Genomic DNA, 13,571 nt, shown 5'->3' with positions numbered 1-13,571 from the left:
TTCTTTGAAAGTGTATTCATTTCATTAATAGCTTTAGTAAGAAACGCACAAGTGTTTCTCTGTAAAGAGAAGCCGTTGTTTGCGACATGTCAAAGTATTGTTAGAAGGGAGATCAGTGTTCCATTCTCTGTAGAAGCTTTGCTTTGCAATACAATTGGTTCTTTAAAAAGTGTATTCATTTCTTTAAAAACTTTAGTAAGAAACGCACATGTGTTTCTTGGTAATGAGAAGCAGTTGTTTGCGACATGTCAACGTCCTATTAGACCTGAGATCAGTGTTGCTTTTCTCTGTAGAAGCTTTAATTTGAAAGATAACCACATTCTTTGAAAGTGTATTTATTTCATAAATAGCTTTAGTAAGAAACGCACATGTGTTTCTCTGTAAAGAGAGGCCATTTTTTGCGACATGTCAAAGTATTGTTATTAGTGAGATCAGTGTTCCTTTTCTCTGTACAAGCTTTACATTGAAAGATAATCACGCTATTTTGAAACTGTATTCTTTCCTGAAAAGCTTTAGTTAAAACGCACTTGTGTTACTTGGTAAGGAGAAGCAGTTGTTTGCGACATGTCAAAGTGTTGTTTGAAGTGAGGTCAATATTCCTTTTCTAGGTACAAGATTTACTTTGAAAGATAATCACATTCTTTTGAAAGTGTATTCATTTCATGATAAGCTTTAGTAAGAAATGTACATGTGTTTCTCTGTAAAGAAAAGCACTTCTTTTCGACATGTCAAATTACTGTTAGAAGTGAGATCAGTGTTCATTTTCTCTGTGGAAGCTTTATTTTGAAATATAGTCACGTTCTTTTGAAAGTGTATTCATTTCTAGAAATGCTTTAGTAATAATGCTCATGTGTGTCTCGGTAAAGAGAAGCAGTTGTTTCTGACATGTCAAAGTCTTGTTAGAAGTGTGATCAGTATTCATTTCTCTGTAGAAGCTTTACTTTGAAAGATAATCACATTCTTTGAAAGTGTATTCATTTCATTAATAGCTTTAGTAAGAAACGCACAAGTGTTTCTCTGTAAAGAGAGCTGTTGTTTGCGACATGTCAAAGTATTGTTAGAAGTGAGATCAGTGTTCCATTCTCTGTAGAAGCTTTGCTTTGAAATACAATTGGTTCTTTAAAAAGTGTATTCATTTCTTTAAAAACTTTAGTAAGAAACGCACATGTGTTTCTTGGTAATGAGAAGCAGTTGTTTGCGACATGTCAACGTCCTATTAGACCTGAGATCAGTGTTGCTTTTCTCTGTAGAAGCTTTAATTTGAAAGATAACCACATTCTTTGAAAGTGTATTTATTTCATAAATAGCTTTAGTAAGAAACGCACATGTGTTTCTCTGTAAAGAGAGGCCATTTTTTGCGACATGTCAAAGTATTGTTATTAGTGAGATCAGTGTTCCTTTTCTCTGTACAAGCTTTACATTGAAAGATAATAACGCTATTTTGAAACTGTATTCTTTCCTGAAAAGCTTTAGTTAAAACGCACTTGTGTTACTTGGTAAGGAGAAGCAGTTGTTTGCGACATGTCAAAGTGTTGTTTGAAGTGAGGTCAATATTCCTTTTCTAGGTACAAGATTTACTTTGAAAGATAATCACATTCTTTTGAAAGTGTATTCATTTCCTGAAAAGCTTTAGTAACTAACACACATGTGTTTCTTGATAAAGAGAAGCAGTTTTTTGCGACATGTCAACGTCTTGTTAGAAGTGATATCAGTGTTCCTTTTCTTTGTACAAGCTTTACTTTGAAGGATAATCACATTCTTTTGAAAGTGTATACATTTCTTGAACAGCTTTAGTTAGAAACACATGTGTTTCTTGGTAAAGAGAAGCAGTTGTTTGCGACATGTCAAAGTATTGTTAGAAGTGAGATCAGTTTACCTTTCTCTGTACAACTTTACTTTGAAAGATAATCATATTCTTCTGAAAGTGTATTCATTTCATTAATAGCTTTAGTAAGAAACGCACAAGTGTTTCTCTGTAAAGAGAAGCAGTTGTTTGCGACATGTCAAAGTATTGTTAGAAGTGAGATCAGTGTTCCATTCTCTGTAGAAACTCTGCTTTGAAATATAATCATGTTCTTTTAAAAGTGTATTCATTTCTTTAAAACTTTAGTAAGCAAAGCACATGTGTTACTTGGTTAGGAGAAGCAGTTGTTTGGGACATGTCAAAATATTGTTTGAAGTGAGATCAATATTCCTTTTCTCTGTACAAGCTTTAATTTGAAAGATAATCACGTTCTTTTGAAAGTGTATACATTTCTTGAAAATCTTTAGTAAGAAACATACATGTATTTCTCTCTAAAGAAAAGCAGTTGTTTGTGACATGTCAAATTACTGTTAAAAATGAGAACAGTTTTCTTTTCTCTCTACAAGCTTTACTTTGAAAGATAATCTCATTGTTTTGAAAGTGTATTCATTTCAAAAATAGCTTTAGTAAGAAACGCACAACTGTTTCTCTGTAAAGAAAAGCCATTTTTTGCGACATGTCAAAGTATTTTTGGAAGAGAGATAAGTGTTCCTTTCTCTGTAGAAGCTTTACTTTGAAAGATAATCACATTTATTTCAAAGTGTATTCATTTCATGAAAAGCTTTAGGAAGAAACACACATGTGTTTCCCTGTAAAGAGAAGCAGTTGTTTGCGACGTGTCAAATTATTGTTAGAAGTGATATCAATGTTCCTTTTCTCCGTAGAAGCTTTACTTTGAAAGAAAGTCACATTCTTTGGAAAGTGTATTCATTTTATAAATAGCTTTAGTAAGAAACACACGTCTTTCTGTGTAAAGAAAAGTTGTTTGCGACATGTCAAATTACTGTTAGAAGTGAGATCAGTGTTCCTTTTCTCTGTAGAAGCTATGCTTTGAAATATAATCACGTTCTTTTGAAAGTGTATTCATTCATTTCTTGAAAAGCTTTACTAAGAAACCCACGTGTATCTTGTTAAAGAGAAGCAATTGTTTGCGACATGTCAAAGTATTGTTTGAAGTGAGATCAGTATTCCTTTTCTCTGTAGAAGCTTTATTTGAAAGATAATCACATTCTTTTGAAAGTGTATTCATTTCTTGAAATGCTTTAGTAAGAAACGCACATGTCTTTTTCTGTAAAGCAAAGCAGTTCTTTGTGACATGTCAAAGGCTTGTTAGAAGTGAGATCCGTGTTCCTTTTCTCTGTAGAATCTTTGCTTTTAAATATAATCACGTTCTTTTTAAAGTGTATTCATTTTAGGAAAAGCTTTATTAAGAAATGCACATGTGCTTCTCCTTATAGAGAAGCAGATTTTTCCGACATATCTATTACTGTTTGAAGTGAGATCAGTTTTCCTTTTCTCTGTAGAAGCTTTACTTTGGAAGATAATCACATTGTTTTGAAAGAGTTCATTTCAAAAATAGCTTTAGTAAGAAACGCAAAAGTGTTTCTTTGTAAAGAAAAGCAGTTGTTTGCAACATGGCAAATTACTGTTAGAAGTGAGATCAGTGTTACTTTTCTCTGTAGAAGCTTTGCTTTGAAATATAATCATGTTCTTTTGAAAGTGTATTCATCTCTTGAAAAGCTTTATTAAGAAACACATGTGTTTCTTGGTAAAGAGAAGCAGTTTTTGCTACATGTCAAAGTCTTTTGAGAAGTGAGATCAGTGTTCCTTTTCTCTATAGAAGCTTTACTTTGGAAGATAATCACGTTTTTTTGAAAGTGCATTTATTTCATGAAATACTTTTGTAAGAAACACACATGTGTTTCTCTGTAAGGAGAAGCAGTTGTTTTCGACATGTCAAAGTATTGTTAGAAGTGAGATCAGTAGTCATTTTCTGTGTGCAAGCTTTAATTTGAAATATAATCACGTTCTTTTGAAAGTGTATTTATTTCTTTAAATGCTTTAGTAATAACACACATGTGTTTCTTGGTAAGGAAAGGCAGTTGTTTCTGACATGTCAAAGCCTTGTTAGAAGTGAGATCAGTGTTCATTTCTCTTTAGAAACTTTACTTTGAAAGATAATCACATTCTTTGAAAGTGTATTCATTTCATAAATAACTTAAGTAAGAAACGCACAACTGTTCCTTGTAAAGAGAAGCCATTGTTTACGACATGTCAAAGTATTGGTAGAAGTGAGATCAGTGTTCCTTTTCTCTGTAGAATCTTTGTTTTGAAATATAAACATGTTCTTTTGAAAGTGTATTCATATCTTGAAAAGCTTTAGTAAGAAACGCACATGTGTTTCTCTGTAAAGAGAAGCAGATGTTTGCGACATGTCAAATTACTGTTAGAAGTGAGATTAGTTTTCCTTTTCTCTGCAGAAGTTTTACTTTGAAAGATAATAACGTTCTTTTGAATGTGTATTTATTTCATGAAATGCTTTTGTAAGAAAAGCACATGTGTTTTTCTGTAAAGAGAAGCAGTTCTTTGGAACATGTTAAAGTATTGGTAGAAGTGAGATCCGCATTCCTTTTCTCTGTACAAGCTTTACTTTGAAAGATATTCACATTCTTTTGAAAGTGTATTCATTTCTTGAAAAGCTTTAGCATGAAACACACATGTGTATCTTGGTAAGGAGAAGCAGTTGTTTACGACATTCAAAGTATTGTTTGAAGTGAAATCAGTATTCCTTTTCTCTGTAGCAGGTTTACTTTGAAAGAAAATCACATTCTTTTGAAAGGGTGTTCATTTCATAAATAGCTTTAGTAAGAAACGCACATGTGTTTCTCTAAAGAGAGGCCATTTTTTGCGACATGTCAAAGTATTGTTAGAAGAGAGATCAGTGTTCCTTTCTGTGTAGAAGCTTTACTTTGAAAGATAATCACATTCCTTTGAAAGTGTATTCATTTCAGGATTAGCTTTAGTAAGAAACACACGTGTTACTTGGTAAAGAGATTCAATTGTTTCCTAAATGTCAAAGTCTTGTTAGAAGTGAGATCAGTGTTCCATCCTCTGTAGAAGCTTTGCTTTGAATGATAATCACGTTCTTTTGAATGTGTATTCATTTCTTAAAAAGTTTTAGTATGAAACACACATGAGTTTCTCTGTAAAGAAGCAGATGTTTGCAACTGTCAAATATCTATTAGAAGTGAGATCAGTTTTCCTTTTCTCTGTCAAAGCTTTATTTTGAAAGATAATCACGTTTTTTGAAAGTGTATTAGTTTCATATATAACTTTAGTAAGAAACGCACAGTTGTTTCTCTGTAAAGAAAGGCCGTATTATGCATCATGTCAAAGTATTTTTAGAAGAGAGATCAGTGTTCCTTTCTCTGTAAAAGCTTTACTTTGAAAGATAATCACATTCTTTTCAAAGTGTATTCATTTCATGAAAAGCATTAGGAAGAAACGCATATGTGTTTCTCTGTAAAGAGAAGCAGTTTTTTCCGACATGTCAAGTATTTTTAGAAGTGAGATCAGTGTTCCTTTTCTCTGTAGAAGCTTTGCTTTGAAGTATAATCATATTCTTTTGAAAGTGTATTCATTTCATGATAAGCTTTAGTAAGAAACGTACATGTGTTTCTCTGTAAAGAAAAGCACTTCTTTTCGACGTGTCAAATTACTGTTAGAAGTGAGATCAGTGTTCATTTTCTCTGTGGAAGCTTTATTTTGAAATATAGTCACGTTCTTTTGAAAGTGTATTCATTTCTAGAAATGCTTTAGTAATAATGCTCATGTGTGTCTTGGTAAAGAGAAGCAGTTGTTTCTGACATGTCAAAGTCTTGTTAGAAGTGTGATCAGTATTCATTTCTCTGTAGAAGCTTTACTTTGAAAGATAATCACATTCTTTGAAAGTGTATTCATTTCATTAATAGCTTTAGTAAGAAACGCACAAGTGTTTCTCTGTAAAGAGAAGCCGTTGTTTGCGACATGTCAAAGTATTGTTAGAAGGGAGATCAGTGTTCCATTCTCTGTAGAAGCTTTGCTTTGCAATACAATTGGTTCTTTAAAAAGTGTATTCATTTCTTTAAAAACTTTAGTAAGAAACGCACATGTGTTTCTTGGTAATGAGAAGCAGTTGTTTGCGACATGTCAACGTCCTATTAGACCTGAGATCAGTGTTGCTTTTCTCTGTAGAAGCTTTAATTTGAAAGATAACCACATTCTTTGAAAGTGTATTTATTTCATAAATAGCTTTAGTAAGAAACGCACATGTGTTTCTCTGTAAAGAGAGGCCATTTTTTGCGACATGTCAAAGTATTGTTATTAGTGAGATCAGTGTTCCTTTTCTCTGTACAAGCTTTACATTGAAAGATAATCACGCTATTTTGAAACTGTATTCTTTCCTGAAAAGCTTTAGTTAAAACGCACTTGTGTTACTTGGTAAGGAGAAGCAGTTGTTTGCGACATGTCAAAGTGTTGTTTGAAGTGAGGTCAATATTCCTTTTCTAGGTACAAGATTTACTTTGAAAGATAATCACATTCTTTTGAAAGTGTATTCATTTCCTGAAAAGCTTTAGTAACTAACACACATGTGTTTCTTGATAAAGAGAAGCAGTTTTTTGCGACATGTCAACGTCTTGTTAGAAGTGATATCAGTGTTCCTTTTCTTTGTACAAGCTTTACTTTGAAGGATAATCACATTCTTTTGAAAGTGTATACATTTCTTGAACAGCTTTAGTTAGAAACACATGTGTTTCTTGGTAAAGAGAAGCAGTTGTTTGCGACATGTCAAAGTATTGTTAGAAGTGAGATCAGTTTACCTTTCTCTGTACAACTTTACTTTGAAAGATAATCATATTCTTCTGAAAGTGTATTCATTTCATTAATAGCTTTAGTAAGAAACGCACAAGTGTTTCTCTGTAAAGAGAAGCAGTTGTTTGCGACATGTCAAAGTATTGTTAGAAGTGAGATCAGTGTTCCATTCTCTGTAGAAACTCTGCTTTGAAATATGATCATGTTCTTTTAAAAGTGTATTCATTTCTTTAAAACTTTAGTAAGCAAAGCACATGTGTTACTTGGTTAGGAGAAGCAGTTGTTTGGGACATGTCAAAATATTGTTTGAAGTGAGATCAATATTCCTTTTCTCTGTACAAGCTTTAATTTGAAAGATAATCACGTTCTTTTGAAAGTGTATACATTTCTTGAAAATCTTTAGTAAGAAACATACATGTATTTCTCTCTAAAGAAAAGCAGTTGTTTGTGACATGGCAAATTACTGTTAAAAATGAGAACAGTTTTCTTTTCTCTCTACAAGCTTTACTTTGAAAGATAATCTCATTGTTTTGAAAGTGTATTCATTTCAAAAATAGCTTTAGTAAGAAACGCACAACTGTTTCTCTGTAAAGAAAAGCCATTTTTTGCGACATGTCAAAGTATTTTTGGAAGAGAGATAAGTGTTCCTTTCTCTGTAGAAGCTTTACTTTGAAAGATAATCACATTTATTTCAAAGTGTATTCATTTCATGAAAAGCTTTAGGAAGAAACACACATGTGTTTCCCTGTAAAGAGAAGCAGTTGTTTGCGACGTGTCAAATTATTGTTAGAAGTGATATCAATGTTCCTTTTCTCCGTAGAAGCTTTACTTTGAAAGAAAGTCACATTCTTTGGAAAGTGTATTCATTTTATAAATAGCTTTAGTAAGAAACACACGTCTTTCTGTGTAAAGAAAAGTTGTTTGCGACATGTCAAATTACTGTTAGAAGTGAGATCAGTGTTCCTTTTCTCTGTAGAAGCTATGCTTTGAAATATAATCACGTTCTTTTGAAAGTGTATTCATTCATTTCTTGAAAAGCTTTACTAAGAAACCCACGTGTATCTTGTTAAAGAGAAGCAATTGTTTGCGACATGTCAAAGTATTGTTTGAAGTGAGATCAGTATTCCTTTTCTCTGTAGAAGCTTTATTTGAAAGATAATCACATTCTTTTGAAAGTGTATTCATTTCTTGAAATGCTTTAGTAAGAAACGCACATGTCTTTTTCTGTAAAGCAAAGCAGTTCTTTGTGACATGTCAAAGGCTTGTTAGAAGTGAGATCCGTGTTCCTTTTCTCTGTAGAATCTTTGCTTTTAAATATAATCACGTTCTTTTTAAAGTGTATTCATTTTAGGAAAAGCTTTATTAAGAAATGCACATGTGCTTCTCCTTATAGAGAAGCAGATTTTTCCGACATATCTATTACTGTTTGAAGTGAGATCAGTTTTCCTTTTCTCTGTAGAAGCTTTACTTTGGAAGATAATCACATTGTTTTGAAAGAGTTCATTTCAAAAATAGCTTTAGTAAGAAACGCAAAAGTGTTTCTTTGTAAAGAAAAGCAGTTGTTTGCAACATGGCAAATTACTGTTAGAAGTGAGATCAGTGTTACTTTTCTCTGTAGAAGCTTTGCTTTGAAATATAATCATGTTCTTTTGAAAGTGTATTCATCTCTTGAAAAGCTTTATTAAGAAACACATGTGTTTCTTGGTAAAGAGAAGCAGTTTTTGCTACATGTCAAAGTCTTTTGAGAAGTGAGATCAGTGTTCCTTTTCTCTATAGAAGCTTTACTTTGGAAGATAATCACGTTTTTTTGAAAGTGCATTTATTTCATGAAATACTTTTGTAAGAAACACACATGTGTTTCTCTGTAAGGAGAAGCAGTTGTTTTCGACATGTCAAAGTATTGTTAGAAGTGAGATCAGTAGTCATTTTCTGTGTGCAAGCTTTAATTTGAAATATAATCACGTTCTTTTGAAAGTGTATTTATTTCTTTAAATGCTTTAGTAATAACACACATGTGTTTCTTGGTAAGGAAAGGCAGTTGTTTCTGACATGTCAAAGCCTTGTTAGAAGTGAGATCAGTGTTCATTTCTCTTTAGAAACTTTACTTTGAAAGATAATCACATTCTTTGAAAGTGTATTCATTTCATAAATAACTTAAGTAAGAAACGCACAACTGTTCCTTGTAAAGAGAAGCCATTGTTTACGACATGTCAAAGTATTGGTAGAAGTGAGATCAGTGTTCCTTTTCTCTGTAGAATCTTTGTTTTGAAATATAAACATGTTCTTTTGAAAGTGTATTCATATCTTGAAAAGCTTTAGTAAGAAACGCACATGTGTTTCTCTGTAAAGAGAAGCAGATGTTTGCGACATGTCAAATTACTGTTAGAAGTGAGATTAGTTTTCCTTTTCTCTGCAGAAGTTTTACTTTGAAAGATAATAACGTTCTTTTGAATGTGTATTTATTTCATGAAATGCTTTTGTAAGAAAAGCACATGTGTTTTTCTGTAAAGAGAAGCAGTTCTTTGGAACATGTTAAAGTATTGGTAGAAGTGAGATCCGCATTCCTTTTCTCTGTACAAGCTTTACTTTGAAAGATATTCACATTCTTTTGAAAGTGTATTCATTTCTTGAAAAGCTTTAGCATGAAACACACATGTGTATCTTGGTAAGGAGAAGCAGTTGTTTACGACATTCAAAGTATTGTTTGAAGTGAAATCAGTATTCCTTTTCTCTGTAGCAGGTTTACTTTGAAAGAAAATCACATTCTTTTGAAAGGGTGTTCATTTCATAAATAGCTTTAGTAAGAAACGCACATGTGTTTCTCTAAAGAGAGGCCATTTTTTGCGACATGTCAAAGTATTGTTAGAAGAGAGATCAGTGTTCCTTTCTGTGTAGAAGCTTTACTTTGAAAGATAATCACATTCCTTTGAAAGTGTATTCATTTCAGGATTAGCTTTAGTAAGAAACACACGTGTTACTTGGTAAAGAGATTCAATTGTTTCCTAAATGTCAAAGTCTTGTTAGAAGTGAGATCAGTGTTCCATCCTCTGTAGAAGCTTTGCTTTGAATGATAATCACGTTCTTTTGAATGTGTATTCATTTCTTAAAAAGTTTTAGTATGAAACACACATGAGTTTCTCTGTAAAGAAGCAGATGTTTGCAACTGTCAAATATCTATTAGAAGTGAGATCAGTTTTCCTTTTCTCTGTCAAAGCTTTATTTTGAAAGATAATCACGTTTTTTGAAAGTGTATTAGTTTCATATATAACTTTAGTAAGAAACGCACAGTTGTTTCTCTGTAAAGAAAGGCCGTATTATGCATCATGTCAAAGTATTTTTAGAAGAGAGATCAGTGTTCCTTTCTCTGTAAAAGCTTTACTTTGAAAGATAATCACATTCTTTTCAAAGTGTATTCATTTCATGAAAAGCATTAGGAAGAAACGCATATGTGTTTCTCTGTAAAGAGAAGCAGTTTTTTCCGACATGTCAAGTATTTTTAGAAGTGAGATCAGTGTTCCTTTTCTCTGTAGAAGCTTTGCTTTGAAGTATAATCATATTCTTTTGAAAGTGTATTCATTTCATGATAAGCTTTAGTAAGAAACGTACATGTGTTTCTCTGTAAAGAAAAGCACTTCTTTTCGACGTGTCAAATTACTGTTAGAAGTGAGATCAGTGTTCATTTTCTCTGTGGAAGCTTTATTTTGAAATATAGTCACGTTCTTTTGAAAGTGTATTCATTTCTAGAAATGCTTTAGTAATAATGCTCATGTGTGTCTTGGTAAAGAGAAGCAGTTGTTTCTGACATGTCAAAGTCTTGTTAGAAGTGTGATCAGTATTCATTTCTCTGTAGAAGCTTTACTTTGAAAGATAATCACATTCTTTGAAAGTGTATTCATTTCATTAATAGCTTTAGTAAGAAACGCACAAGTGTTTCTCTGTAAAGAGAAGCCGTTGTTTGCGACATGTCAAAGTATTGTTAGAAGGGAGATCAGTGTTCCATTCTCTGTAGAAGCTTTGCTTTGCAATACAATTGGTTCTTTAAAAAGTGTATTCATTTCTTTAAAAACTTTAGTAAGAAACGCACATGTGTTTCTTGGTAATGAGAAGCAGTTGTTTGCGACATGTCAACGTCCTATTAGACCTGAGATCAGTGTTGCTTTTCTCTGTAGAAGCTTTAATTTGAAAGATAACCACATTCTTTGAAAGTGTATTTATTTCATAAATAGCTTTAGTAAGAAACGCACATGTGTTTCTCTGTAAAGAGAGGCCATTTTTTGCGACATGTCAAAGTATTGTTATTAGTGAGATCAGTGTTCCTTTTCTCTGTACAAGCTTTACATTGAAAGATAATCACGCTATTTTGAAACTGTATTCTTTCCTGAAAAGCTTTAGTTAAAACGCACTTGTGTTACTTGGTAAGGAGAAGCAGTTGTTTGCGACATGTCAAAGTGTTGTTTGAAGTGAGGTCAATATTCCTTTTCTAGGTACAAGATTTACTTTGAAAGATAATCACATTCTTTTGAAAGTGTATTCATTTCCTGAAAAGCTTTAGTAACTAACACACATGTGTTTCTTGATAAAGAGAAGCAGTTTTTTGCGACATGTCAACGTCTTGTTAGAAGTGATATCAGTGTTCCTTTTCTTTGTACAAGCTTTACTTTGAAGGATAATCACATTCTTTTGAAAGTGTATACATTTCTTGAACAGCTTTAGTTAGAAACACATGTGTTTCTTGGTAAAGAGAAGCAGTTGTTTGCGACATGTCAAAGTATTGTTAGAAGTGAGATCAGTTTACCTTTCTCTGTACAACTTTACTTTGAAAGATAATCATATTCTTCTGAAAGTGTATTCATTTCATTAATAGCTTTAGTAAGAAACGCACAAGTGTTTCTCTGTAAAGAGAAGCAGTTGTTTGCGACATGTCAAAGTATTGTTAGAAGTGAGATCAGTGTTCCATTCTCTGTAGAAACTCTGCTTTGAAATATGATCATGTTCTTTTAAAAGTGTATTCATTTCTTTAAAACTTTAGTAAGCAAAGCACATGTGTTACTTGGTTAGGAGAAGCAGTTGTTTGGGACATGTCAAAATATTGTTTGAAGTGAGATCAATATTCCTTTTCTCTGTACAAGCTTTAATTTGAAAGATAATCACGTTCTTTTGAAAGTGTATACATTTCTTGAAAATCTTTAGTAAGAAACATACATGTATTTCTCTCTAAAGAAAAGCAGTTGTTTGTGACATGGCAAATTACTGTTAAAAATGAGAACAGTTTTCTTTTCTCTCTACAAGCTTTACTTTGAAAGATAATCTCATTGTTTTGAAAGTGTATTCATTTCAAAAATAGCTTTAGTAAGAAACGCACAACTGTTTCTCTGTAAAGAAAAGCCATTTTTTGCGACATGTCAAAGTATTTTTGGAAGAGAGATAAGTGTTCCTTTCTCTGTAGAAGCTTTACTTTGAAAGATAATCACATTTATTTCAAAGTGTATTCATTTCATGAAAAGCTTTAGGAAGAAACACACATGTGTTTCCCTGTAAAGAGAAGCAGTTGTTTGCGACGTGTCAAATTATTGTTAGAAGTGATATCAATGTTCCTTTTCTCCGTAGAAGCTTTACTTTGAAAGAAAGTCACATTCTTTGGAAAGTGTATTCATTTTATAAATAGCTTTAGTAAGAAACACACGTCTTTCTGTGTAAAGAAAAGTTGTTTGCGACATGTCAAATTACTGTTAGAAGTGAGATCAGTGTTCCTTTTCTCTGTAGAAGCTATGCTTTGAAATATAATCACGTTCTTTTGAAAGTGTATTCATTCATTTCTTGAAAAGCTTTACTAAGAAACCCACGTGTATCTTGTTAAAGAGAAGCAATTGTTTGCGACATGTCAAAGTATTGTTTGAAGTGAGATCAGTATTCCTTTTCTCTGTAGAAGCTTTATTTGAAAGATAATCACATTCTTTTGAAAGTGTATTCATTTCTTGAAATGCTTTAGTAAGAAACGCACATGTCTTTTTCTGTAAAGCAAAGCAGTTCTTTGTGACATGTCAAAGGCTTGTTAGAAGTGAGATCCGTGTTCCTTTTCTCTGTAGAATCTTTGCTTTTAAATATAATCACGTTCTTTTTAAAGTGTATTCATTTTAGGAAAAGCTTTATTAAGAAATGCACATGTGCTTCTCCTTATAGAGAAGCAGATTTTTCCGACATATCTATTACTGTTTGAAGTGAGATCAGTTTTCCTTTTCTCTGTAGAAGCTTTACTTTGGAAGATAATCACATTGTTTTGAAAGAGTTCATTTCAAAAATAGCTTTAGTAAGAAACGCAAAAGTGTTTCTTTGTAAAGAAAAGCAGTTGTTTGCAACATGGCAAATTACTGTTAGAAGTGAGATCAGTGTTACTTTTCTCTGTAGAAGCTTTGCTTTGAAATATAATCATGTTCTTTTGAAAGTGTATTCATCTCTTGAAAAGCTTTATTAAGAAACACATGTGTTTCTTGGTAAAGAGAAGCAGTTTTTGCTACATGTCAAAGTCTTTTGAGAAGTGAGATCAGTGTTCCTTTTCTCTATAGAAGCTTTACTTTGGAAGATAATCACGTTTTTTTGAAAGTGCATTTATTTCATGAAATACTTTTGTAAGAAACACACATGTGTTTCTCTGTAAGGAGAAGCAGTTGTTTTCGACATGTCAAAGTATTGTTAGAAGTGAGATCAGTAGTCATTTTCTGTGTGCAAGCTTTAATTTGAAATATAATCACGTTCTTTTGAAAGTGTATTTATTTCTTTAAATGCTTTAGTAATAACACACATGTGTTTCTTGGTAAGGAAAGGCAGTTGTTTCTGACATGTCAAAGCCTTGTTAGAAGTGAGATCAGTGTTCATTTCTCTTTAGAAACTTTACTTTGAAAGATAATCACATTCTTTG

The sequence above is a fragment of the Chionomys nivalis genome, chromosome 13 (assembly GCF_950005125.1).
Source record: "Chionomys nivalis chromosome 13, mChiNiv1.1, whole genome shotgun sequence".
NCBI lineage: Eukaryota > Metazoa > Chordata > Mammalia > Rodentia > Cricetidae > Chionomys > Chionomys nivalis.
This window is presented reverse-complemented; position numbering follows the sequence as displayed.